The 12202-nt window shown below is 40.0% G+C and overlaps 1 non-coding gene across 1 annotated transcript; it reads right to left on the bottom strand.

Moving 5' to 3' along the window:
* Nucleotides 1-5377: 5377 nt before the first annotated feature.
* On the bottom strand, nt 5378-5485 carry LOC130964361 (small nucleolar RNA R71). Its single transcript, XR_009080458.1, has one exon. It is a non-coding gene; the product is annotated as a small nucleolar RNA R71 (small nucleolar RNA).
* Nucleotides 5486-12202: the final 6717 nt, after the last annotated feature.

Here is a 12202-nt window from a genome sequence, read left to right as displayed (position 1 = left end):
CCTTGTTTTATATTTTTATATTTTATATTATGGATAGTTTAAATATAATAGTTTGGAATATTAGGGGTGCTTCTAATAAGTTAGTCCGAATAAATTGTAAAGAGCTGGTTAGGAAATTTAAACCTGTAATTTTTATTGTGGTTGAAACTTACTATCCTTTTCAACACTTGAAATTATTCTGGGAAAGACTTGGTTATCACTCTATTCGTATAGTGGAGGCGTCAGGTCATAAAGGGGTATCTGGTTCCTTTCTGCAATGCAGGGTGCTCACTTCAAATGGGTTAATGCTTTCGATCAGTGTGTTACAGTTCAGGTTCAGGTAAATAATGTGATTTGGAGGTGCAGTGGTATATATGGTAGTCCTCAGTTTAATACCAGAGTTTTGCTATGGGATTATCTTGTTACTCAGTCTTCATCTTTCTACGGGTCATGGATTGTTCTTGGTGATTTTAATGAATTACTAGTCTCTCACGAATCTAAGAGTTGCCTCTTCTCGAGTCACTATGCAGATCGGCTTGCGGTCTCTCTATGGGATAGTGATCTGTTTGACTTGAAGACTATTGGAAGACGATTTTCTTGGTACAGAAGGGTTAAAAATGATGTTGAGGTGGCAAAAAAACTTGATCGAGTCTGTATCAACAATGGATGGTTATCTCTCTTTCCAGAGGCTTACGCAGAAATTTTAAATAGGCTTCAGTCTAATCATTGTCCTATCCTAGTGCGTTGTACAGGTCGTTCCCAACCAAAAAAGAATAGACCTTTTCGGTTTATTGCGGCTTGGGCAACTCATCCGGGGTACAGAGATATTGTGAACCAGTCATGGCAGGCTGGCTACAGAGAGATGCATGGAAAGCTTTCAGAAGTGCAGAAGAATTCTTTGGAGTTTAATTCTAAAGTGTTCGGCAACATTTTCGTTAGGAAATGCGAATTAGAAAGACAGATTAATTTCCTTCAGAAGCGACTAGAAGCAATGGAAGATTTGTCTATGCCACAAAAAGAACAACAGCTTATTGAGGAATTTAATAACACGCTTGTGCAGGAGGAACTTCTATGGTTTTAGAAATCCAGAGAGCAGTGGATAAAATTCGGAAATAGAAATACCAAGTTCTTTCATGTCCAGACTCTTGTACGGAGAAAACATAATAAGATTCATAGTCTCTTTCTTCAAGATGGGGTGTGGGAAACGGATCCGGAGGTCTTTAGAAGGGAAGCTGAATCATTTTATAAACGCCTATTTTGCTAGTCGGAGGATGTAGATTTAGGTTGTCTTGGTGATGTGCCGCTGTCTTTCCCGAATGATGAAGCCTGTTGTAGCCTCACAGAACCAGTTACTTTGAAAGAAGTTAAGTTGGCTGTTTTCAATATGCATTCTTTTAAGACGTCGGACCCTGATGGGTTTCAGGCATTCTTCTTTAAAGAATACTGGGAGATTGGGGTTTTAATGTTTGGACTATGGTTAGTCATGCATTCTCTGGTTTGGATATGGATCTAAGGATTATGGAAACTCTTGTGGTTCTTAGTCCGAAGGTAGAAAATCCGGTTTCCATGAAGGATTTCTGATGAGCGGATAATTTATACGCTTTTTGGCATTATTTTTAGTATGTTTTTAGTATGTTTTAGTTAGTTTTTAGTATATTTTTATTAGTTTTTAGTTAAAATTCACTTTTCTGGACTTTACTATGAGTTTGTGTGTTTTTCTGTGATTTCAGGTATTTTTTGGCTGAAATTGAGGGACCTGAGCAAAAATCTGATTCAGAGACTGGAATGGACTGCAGATGCTGTTGGATTCTGACCTCCCTACACTCGAAGTGGATTTTCTGGAGCTACAGAAGCCCAATTGGCGCGCTCTCAACGGCGTTGGAAAGTAGACATTCTGGGCTTTCCAGCAATATATGATAGTCCATACTTTGCCCAAGATTTGATGGCCCAAATCGGCGTTCAAAGTCACCTTCAGAATTCCCAGCGTTAAACGCCGGAACTGGCACCAAAGTGGGAGTTAAACGCCCAAACTGGCACAAAAGCTGGCGTTTAACTCCAAGAAGAGTCTCTACAGGAAAATGCTTCAATCCTCAGCCCAAGCACACACCAAGTGGGCCCGGAAGTGGATTTTTTATGTCATTTACTCATCTTTGTAATTCTTAAGCTACTAGTTTCCTATAAATAGGACCTTTTACTATTGTATTTTACATCTGGGTAGCTATCCTTAGTCTTATGCTATCTTAGATCATTGGGAGGCTAGCCTCACGGCCATGCCTAGACCTTGTTCTTATGTATTTTCAACGGTGGAGTTTCTACATACCATAGATTAAGGTGTGGAGCTCTGCTGTACCTCGAGTATTAATGCAATTACTATTGTTCTTCTATTCAATTCAGCTTGTTTCTTATTCCAAGATATTCATTCGCACTCAAGAACTTGATGAATGTGATGATTATGTGACGCTCATCATCATTCTCACTTATGAACAAGTGACTGACAACCACTTTTGTTCTACAAGCAAACAAGGCTCTAATGTTTATCTCTTGGGTTCTTTAATCGGAATCTTCGTGGTATAAGCTAGAATTGATGGCGGTATTCAAGAGAATCCGGAAGGTCTAAACCTTGTCTGTGGTATTCTGAGTAGGATTCAATGATTGAATGACTGTGACGAGCTTCAAACTCGCGATTGTGGGGCGTTAGTGACAGACGCAAAAGAATCACTGGATTCTATTCCGACATGATCGAGAACCGACAGCTGGATAGCCGTGCCGTGACAGGGTGCGTTGAACATTTCCACTAAGAGGACGGGACTATAGCCATTGACAACGGTGATGCCCGAACATACAGCTTGCCATGGAAAGGAGTAAGAAGGATTGGATGAAGACAGTAGGAAAGCAGAGAGACGGAAGGGACAAAGCATCTTCATACGCTTATCTGAAATTCTCACCAATGAATTGCATAAGTATCTCTATCCTTATCTTTATGTTTATTCATAAATCATTCATAACCATTTGAGTCTGCCTGACTGAGATTTACAAGGTGACCATAGCTTGTCATACCAACAATCTCCGTGGGATCGACCCTTACTCGCGTAAGGTTATTACTTGGACGACCCAGTGCACTTGCTGGTTAGTTGTGCGAAGTTATGTTTATGCATGGTATTGAGCACCAAGTCTTTGGGGCCATTATAGGGATTATTTGAGTTGTGAAAAGTAGTGATCACAATTTCGTGCACCAAGTTTTTGGCGCCGTTGCCGGGGATTGTTGAGTTTGGACAACTGACGGTTCATCTTGTTGCTTAGATTAGGTATTTATCTTCAGAGTTCTAAGAATGAATTCTAGTGTTTCAAGGTGATGTCTTATCATCACCAAAGTGATTGATTCTCATCAATTTAGCTCTTGAATGCAATGTCCTGCTGAAGCTTGGCTAGCCATGTCTAATTTCTTTAGACTAAAGCTTTAGACTAACATTGCATGATTCCTGGGATTCTCATTAAGAATTTGATATCTTTATTTTCTTTTCCACTTAATTTTCGAAAAATCCAAAAAAATTACAAAATCATAAAAACCAAAAATATTGCATGTTTCTGTTCTTCTTGCATTCATTCATGTGTATTAAGTGATCTTCAAGATGTTCTTGATGATTTCCTTGCTCTGATCTTTAAATTCTCTTGACTTGAGTATTTTGTGTTTGTCATATGCATCTCATTTTGTTAGTGTCAGTAGTATACAAACTGCCAAGTTTGGTGTCTTGCATGCATTGTTATTTGATTTTAGTTACATTTTGATTATTCCTCATTATTAAAAATCCAAAAAAATTTTTAATTTGTGTCTTTTCAAGTCAATAATACAGAGAATTGAAGATTCAGAACATACAGCAGAGGAATTATACAGAAAAAGCTGGGCGTTCAAAATGCCCAGTGAGGAAGGCAAACTGGCATTTAAACGCCAGCCAGGGTGCCTGGCTGGGCGTTTAACGCCAGCCAGGGTGCCTGGCTGGGCGTTTAACGCCCAAAAGGGTAGAGCTTTGGGCGTTAAATGCCAGAATGTGCACCATTCTGGGCATTTAACGCCAGGATGGCACAAGAGGGAAGATTCTGTTTTCAATTCAAATTTTTTTCAGGTTTTCAAAATTTTTCAAAATCAAATCTTTTTCAAATCAAATCTTTTCAATCAAATCTTTTTCAAAATCAATTTCTTCCATTTTCAAAAATACTTGCTATCAATTAATGATTTGATTCAACATTTCAAGTATGTTGCCTTTTTGTTGAGAAAGGCTTAAGGTTGAATCATATCTTTTCTTGTTAGGCAAGTCATTAATTTTTAAAATCAAATCTTTTTAAAATTGTTTTCAAATTATATCTTTTTCAAAATAGTTTTCAATCATATCTTTTTGATTCTAATTTCAAAATCTTTTCAAAAATCACTTGATTTCTTTTCCAACATTTCAAGTATGTTGCCTTTTCTGTTGAGAAAGGCTTAATGTTTGAATCATATCTTTTCTTGTTAGGCAAGTCATTAATTTTTAAAATCAAATCTTTTTAAAATTGTTTTTCAAATTATATCTTTTTCAAAATAGTTTTCAATCATATCTTTTTGATTTCTAATTTCAAAATCTTTTTCAAAAATCACTTGATTTCTTTTCCACTTTTAGTTTTCGAAAATCAATTCAAGTTTTTCAAAATGTTTTTTTTTAAATCTTTTTAACTTAATTTTCGAAAAAAATCTCTTCCCCTCTTCTCACATCCTTCTATTTATGGAGTGACACTCCTCCTCAATGCACAATTCGAACTCTATCTCACTAAGTTCGAATTCTTCTACCTCTTTCTTCTATTTTTCTGTCCCTCTGACACCTCAAGGAATCTCTATACTGTGACATAGAGGATTCCACATTTTCTTGTTCTCTTCTCTTTCATATGAGCAGGAGCAAAGACAAAAGCATTCTTGTTGAGGCTGACCCTGAACCTGAAAGGACCTTGAAGCGAAAGTTAAGAGAAGCTAAGGCACAACTCTCTGTAGAGGACCTAACAGAAATCTTCAAAGAAGAAGAACCCATGGCAGCCGAAAACAACAACAATGCAAGGAAGGTGCTGGGTGACTTTACTGCACCTACTCCCGACTTCTATGGGAGAAGCATCTCTATCCCTACCATTGGAGCAACCAACTTTGAGCTTAAGCCTCAATTAGTTTCTCTAATGCAACAGAATTGCAAGTTTCATGGACTTCCATTGGAAGATCCTCATCAGTTCTTAGCTGAATTCTTGCAAATCTGTGACACTATCAAGACTAATGGGGTTGACCCTGAGGTCTACAGACTTACAACCTAAAGGCAGCCTGAACTCTTGGGAAAAGCTAGTCAATGCCTTCTTGGCAAAGTTCTTTCCACCTCAAAAATTGAGTAAGCTTAGAGTGGAAGTCCAAACCTTCAGACAGAAGGAAGGAGAATCCCTCTATGAAGCTTGGGAAAGATACAAACAATTGATCAGAAAGTGTCCCTCTGATATGCTTTCTAAATGGAGCATCATAGGTATTTTCTATGATGGTCTGTCTGAACTGTCCAAGATGTCTTTGGATAGCTCTGCTGGAGGATCTCTTCATCTGAAGAAGACGCCTGCAGAAGCTCAAGAACTAATTGAAATGGTTGCAAATAACCAATTCATGTACACTTCTGAAAGGAATCCTGTAAACAATGGGACAAATCAGAAGAAAGGAGTTCTTGAGATTGATACTCTGAATGCCATACTGGCTCAAAACAAAATATTGACTCAGCAAGTCAATTTGATTTCTCAAAGTCTGTCTGGAATGCAAAATGCTCCAGGCAGTACTAAGGATGCTTCATCTGAAGAAGAAGCTTATGATCCTGAGAACCCTTCAATGGAAGAGGTGAATTACATGGGAGAACCCTATGGAAACACCTATAATTCTTCATGGAGAAATCATCCAAATCTCTCATGGAAGGATCAACAGAGACCTCAATAAGGTTTCAACAACAATAATGGTGGAAGAAACAGGTTCAGCAATGGTAAGCCTTTTCCATCATCTTCTCAGCAACAGACAGAGAATTCTAAGCAGAACCATTCTGACTTAGCAACCATGGTCTCTGATCTAATCAAAACCACTCAAAGTTTTATGACTGAAACAAGGTCCTCCATTTGGAATTTGGATGCACAAGTGGGACAGCTGAGCAAGAAAATTACTGAACTCTCTCCTAGTACTCTTCCAAGCAATACAGAAGAAAATCCAAAAGGAGAGTGCAAGGCCATCAACATGGCCGAATTTGGAGAAGAGGAAGAAGCCGTGAACGCCACTGAGGAAGACCTCAATGGACATCCACTGGCCTCCACTGAGTTCCCTAATGAGGAACCATAGGAATCTGAGGGTCACACTGAGACCATAGGGATTCCATTTGATTTACTTCTGCCATTCATGAGCTCTGATAAGTATTCTTCCTCTGAAGAGGATGAATATGTCATTGAAGAGCAAGTTGCTAAATACCTTAGAGCAATCATGAAGCTAAATGACAAGTTATTTGGTAATGAGACTTGGGAGAACAAACCTCCTTTGCTCACCAAAGAACTGGATGACTTGTCTAGGCAGAGATTATCTCAAAAGAGACAAGATCCTGGAAAGTTTTCAATACCTTGTACCATAGGCACCATGACCTTCAAGAAGGCTCTGTGTGACTTAGGATCAAGTGTAAACCTCATGCCTCTCTCTGTAATGGAGAAGCTAGGGATCTTTTGAGGTACAAGCTGCAAGAATCTCACTAGAGATGGCAGACAACTCAAGAAAACAAGCTTATGGACTTGTAGAGGATGTTTTGGTGAAGATTGAAGACCATTACATCCCTGCTGATTTCATAGTCCTAGAGACTGGGAAGTGCATGGATGAATCCATCATCCTTGGTAGACCCTTCCTAGCCACAGCAAAGGCTGTGATTGATGTGGACAGAGGAGAATTGATCATTCAAGTGAATGAAGAATCCTTTGTGTTTAAGGCTCAAGGATATCCCTCTGTCACCATGGAGAGGAAGCATGAAGAGCTTCTCTCAAAACAGAGTCAAACAGAGCCCCCACAGTCAAACTCTAAGTTTGGTGTTGGGAGGTTCCAACATTGCTTTGAGTATCTGTGAGGGTCCATGAGAGCACTCTGTCAAGCTACTGACATTAAAGAAGCGCTTGTTGGGAGGCAACCCAATGTTATATTTTATCTATTTTCCTTTGTTATTTTATGTTTTCTGTAGGTTGATGATCATGAGAAGTCACAAAATCAATTGAAAAAGCAAAAACAGAAAAAAAAAACAGAAAGAAAAACAGCACACCCTGGAGGAGAACTTGCTGGCGTTTAAACGCCAGTAAGGGTAGCAGTTGGGCGTTTAACTCCCAGTCTGGCACCATTCTGGGCGTTTAACGCCAGAAAAGGGCACCAGACTGGCGTTAAACGCCAGAAAAGGGCAAGCACCTGGCGTTAAACGCCAGAAATGGGCACCAGCCCGGCGTTTAATGCCAGATTTGGCAAAGGGTGCATTTTTGCACGCCACTTGGTGCAGGGTTGAATTTTCCTTGACACCTCAGGATCTGTGGACCCCACCTACCCCACCACCCTCTCTCTTCTTCTTCACCCATTCACCAATCACCTCAATACCTCTTCCCCAAAAACCCTTCACCTATCAAATCCCATCTTTCTCTTCACCACTCACATCCATCCTTCATAAAACCCCACCTACCTCACCATTCAAACTCAAACCACTTTCCCTCCCAAACCCACCCATAATGGCCGAACCCTACCCCTCTTTTCACCCCTATATAAACCCATCTTCACTCCTTCATTTTCACACACACTAAACACTACTTCTCCCCCCTTTGGCCGAACCACAAAACCATCTCCCTCTCCTCTATTTCTTCTTCTTCTACTCTCTTCTTTCTTCTTTTGCTCGAAGACGAGCAAACCTTTTAAGTTTGGTGTGGTAAAAGCATTGCTTTTTGTTTTTCCATAACCATTTATGGCATCCAAGGCCGGAGAAACCTCTAGAAAGAGGAAAGGGAAGGCAAAAGCTTTCACCTCCGAGTCATGGGAGATGGAGAGATTCATCTCAAGGGTGCATCAAGACCACTTCTATGAAGTTGTGGCCTTGAAGAAGGTGATCCCTGAGGTCCCTTTCAAACTCAAAAAGAGTGAATATCCGGAGATCCGACATGAGATTAGAAGAAGAGGTTGGGAAGTTCTTACCAACCCCATTCAACAAGTCGGAATCTTAATGGTTCAAGAGTTCTATGCCAATGCATGGATCACCAAGAACCATGATCAAAGTGTGAACCCGGACCCAAAGAATTGGCTTACAATGGTTCGGGGGAAATACTTAGATTTTAGTTCGGAGAATGTAAGGTTGGCATTCAATTTGCCCATGATGCAAGGAGATGAACATCCTTACACTAGAAAGGTCAACTTTGATCAAAGGTTGGACCAAGTCCTCACTGACATTTGTGAAGAGGGCGCCCAATGGAAGAGAGATTCAAGAGGGAAGCCGGTTCAATTGAGAAGGCATGACCTCAAGCCCATGGCTAGAGGATGGTTGGAGTTTATCCAACGCTCAATCATTCCTACTAGCAACCGGTCCGAAGTTACTATAGACCGGGCCATCATGATTCATAGCATCATGATTGGAGAAGAAGTAGAAGTTCATAAGGGTGGAGCACCAAGAACATTCCATCCTCCTCCATGAAATTAGAGAAGATCAAAGAATCATGAGAGAGGAGCAACAAAGGCAAGGAAGAGACATTGAGGAGCTCAAGCACTCCATAAGATCTTCAAGAGGAAGAACAAGCCGCCATCACTAAGGTGGACCCGTTCTTTAATTTCCTTGTTCTTTATTTTCCTGTTTTTCGAAAATTATGCTTTATGTTTATCTATGTTAGTGTCTTGTGATCATTAGTGTCTTAGTGTCTATGCCTTAAAGTTATGAATGTCCTATGAATCCATCACCTTTCTTAAATGAAAAATGTTCTTAATTGAAAAAGAGAAGAATTGCATGAATTCCAGATTTTATAACAGACTAATTATTTTGATGTGGTGGCAATACTTTTGTTTTCTGAATGTATGCTTAAACAGTGCATATGTCTTTTGAATTTGTGGTTCATGAATGTTGGCTCTTGAAAGAATGATGAAAAAGGAGACATGTTACTGAGGATTTGAAAAATCATAAAAATGATTCTTGAAGCAAGAAAAAGCAGTGAATACAAAAAAAAAAGAGAAGAAAAAAGAAGCGAAAAAAAAGGGAGAAAGAGAAAAAGAAAGAAATAAAGTTGTGATCCAAGGCAAAAAGAGTGTGCTTAAGAACCCTGGACACCTCTAATTGGGGACTCTAGCAAAGCTGAGCCACAATCTGAAAAGGTTCACCCAATTATGTGTCTGTGGCATGTATGTATCCGGTGGTAATACTGGAAGACAGAGTGCTTTGGGCCACGGCCAAGACTCATAAAGTAGCTGTGTTCAAGAATCATCATACTTAACTAGGAGAATCAATAACACTATCTGGACTCTGAGTTCCTAAAGAAGCCAATCATTCTGAATTTTAAAGGATAGAGTGAGATGCCAAAACTGTTCAGAGGCAAAAAGCTAAAAGCCCCGCTCATCTAATTAATACTGATCTTCATAGATGTTTTTGGAATTCATTGCATATTCTCTTCTCTTTATCTTATTTGGGATCTTCATAGATGTTTTTGGGATCGACCCTTACTCGCGTAAGGTTTATTACTTGGACGACCCAGTGCACTTGCTGGTTAGTTGTGCGAAGTTGTGTTTATGCCATGGTATTGAGCACCAAGTCTTTGGGGCCATTACTAGGGATTATTTGAGTTGTGAAAAGTAGTGATCACAATTTCGTGCACCAATTTCCAACCTATTAGTCTCTGTAATGTGGTTTATAAAGTTATAACGAAGGTCCTGCTCAATAGAATTCGTCCTCATCTCAAAGAGATTATTGGACCCTTCAAGGAGGGTTTATCCCGGGGAGAGGAACCCCAGATAACATTATTGTAGCACAAGAGGTTCTCCATTTCATGAAGAAGACAAAGTCAAATAAAGACACCCTGACCTTTAAGATTGATCTGGAGAAAGCTATGATAGAGTGGATTGGAGGTTTCTGAAACAAACACTTGTGAGTTTTGGCTTTCCTCCTCCGACAGTCAATCTGATTATGCGTTGTGTTACTACTTTCTCATTGTCTATCCTCTGGAATTGGGATAGATTAAATAGCTTCACTCCGAGCCGGGGTCTTAGGCAAGGAGATCCTATATCACCGTATCTATTTGTGTTGTGTATGGAGAGATTGTCCTATTCTATTAATCAACAAGTTGATATGGGCTTGTGGAAGTCGGTTGCGGTTTCTAGAGGGGGTCCGAAAATTTCTCATTTGATGTTTGCCGATGATTTACTTATTTTCTGTAAAGCCGAAAAATACCAAGTTCAAACTGTAATGGTATCTTTGGAAAACTTCTGCAGAGCCTTTGGGATGAAGGTTAAGGTGGAGAAATCTAAAGCGCTATGCTCCAGGAATATGTCAGCGACAAAAAAAAGAGATTTTTACCAGAGTGTACTCCATCAGATTCGTCCAGAACTTGGGTAAGTATTTAGGGGTGAACCTTAATCACTCTCGGGTGACACGTGCAACTTTCAACAATGTTTTGGACAAGATTCGGGGAAGGCTAGCCAGCTGGAAAGGGAGATTGCTTAATAAGGCGGACAGACTCTGTTTGCTCAATTCGGTAGTGACTGCGATTCCTACTTACCGCATGCAAGTATCTCTCTTCCCTAAAGGGGTAACTAGTAAGATAGAATTCATGATGCAAAACTTTCTATGGAAGGGTCAAGCTGATGGTAGAGGCCTAAATCTAGTTAACTGGAAGGTGTTGGTCACCCCTAAGAAGTTTGGGGGTCTGGGAATTAGAGATCTTTTTGTGATAATATTGCTCTTCTTGAAAAGCTAGTTTGGCAACTTTTTCACCATCCTAACAAGCTATAGGTTCAACTATTGACGGAGAAATACCATTCTTCTAAGGATGATTGTTTCAGTCGGTCTCGAGGAAGGGGATCTTATGTTTGAAAAAGTATATGTCGCGTTTGGGATATCCTAAAGAGATGTTTTATTTGGTGCATTGGGGATTTGGAATAGAACTTTTGGTTTTCTAAATGGAGAAGAGAGGGGTGACTGTGTCATGAGATGAATTATGTTCACATTTCTGATTCGGATCTCAGGATCTTGGACCTTTGGATATCTGGACAGTGGAACCTTGAGAATATCTATTCTCCTCTGAATTAGTCTCTACAGAATAACATTAACTCTTACAACCCAGATGTTCAAGCTAGTTCAAACGTCAGTTGGTGTTGGACTGGTGTAGCTTCAAAGGTTTATGATGCTCGTAGTGGTTATTTTGGCTCAGTAAGAAGATGTTTAATTAGGAGGATAGGGGTAATTAGCTTTGGTTTTGGCGTCAACATGTTCCGAAAAAGTACAAATTTTTGGCCTGGTTATGTCTTCGGGAGGCGCTTCCTACTGCTGCATTTTGTTTTAGGAGGGGCATTTCGCACACGGATAGCTGTCCACGATGTTTCTCAGGTCAGGAATCGGTTTTACATTGCATTTGAAATTGTCCAAAAGCCCAGATAGTTTGGCAAGCTTTGGGGATCTCTGGTCAACCGGTGGATTTGATGAAGTGGTTCTTATATTATAGCAAACAACGCCCCTTTAGATTTGTAAAACCCGGTTAATTAACGGCTAATTAACCCATAAATGAGAATTTATTCTAGAAAGCCTAAAATGTGATTTTATGGCTAAATGTGATAGAGGAGATTGAGACGGGAATTTTGGTACCAATTTTATAGGATTCGGACCAAGATTGGACCGAACGGGCCAAACCGGGCCAACCGGACCCAAAGTGGGCCCTTGGCCCAACATAACTTAACCAAAACCCTAGTTTTCAGCACTCTCTCTCCTCATTTGTTACACACACAAGCTGAAATAGAGTGAGGGAGGAGAAGAACACTCTCTCAAGTTCTCTCCTTTGCTTAATCTTCAAACCACCATAACTTTTGATCTAGAGCTCCGATTGCCGCTCCGTTTACGGCCACGCGTTCACCGCGAAGAGCTCTACAAAACCCATACAATCAATCTTGAGGTAAGCCACGTGTTTCTGTTCGAAATTCCAGCCCTTATTTTCGAGTTTCATG

The sequence above is a fragment of the Arachis stenosperma genome, chromosome 2 (assembly GCF_014773155.1).
Source record: "Arachis stenosperma cultivar V10309 chromosome 2, arast.V10309.gnm1.PFL2, whole genome shotgun sequence".
Lineage (NCBI taxonomy): Eukaryota > Viridiplantae > Streptophyta > Magnoliopsida > Fabales > Fabaceae > Arachis > Arachis stenosperma.
This window is presented reverse-complemented; position numbering and strand designations above follow the sequence as displayed.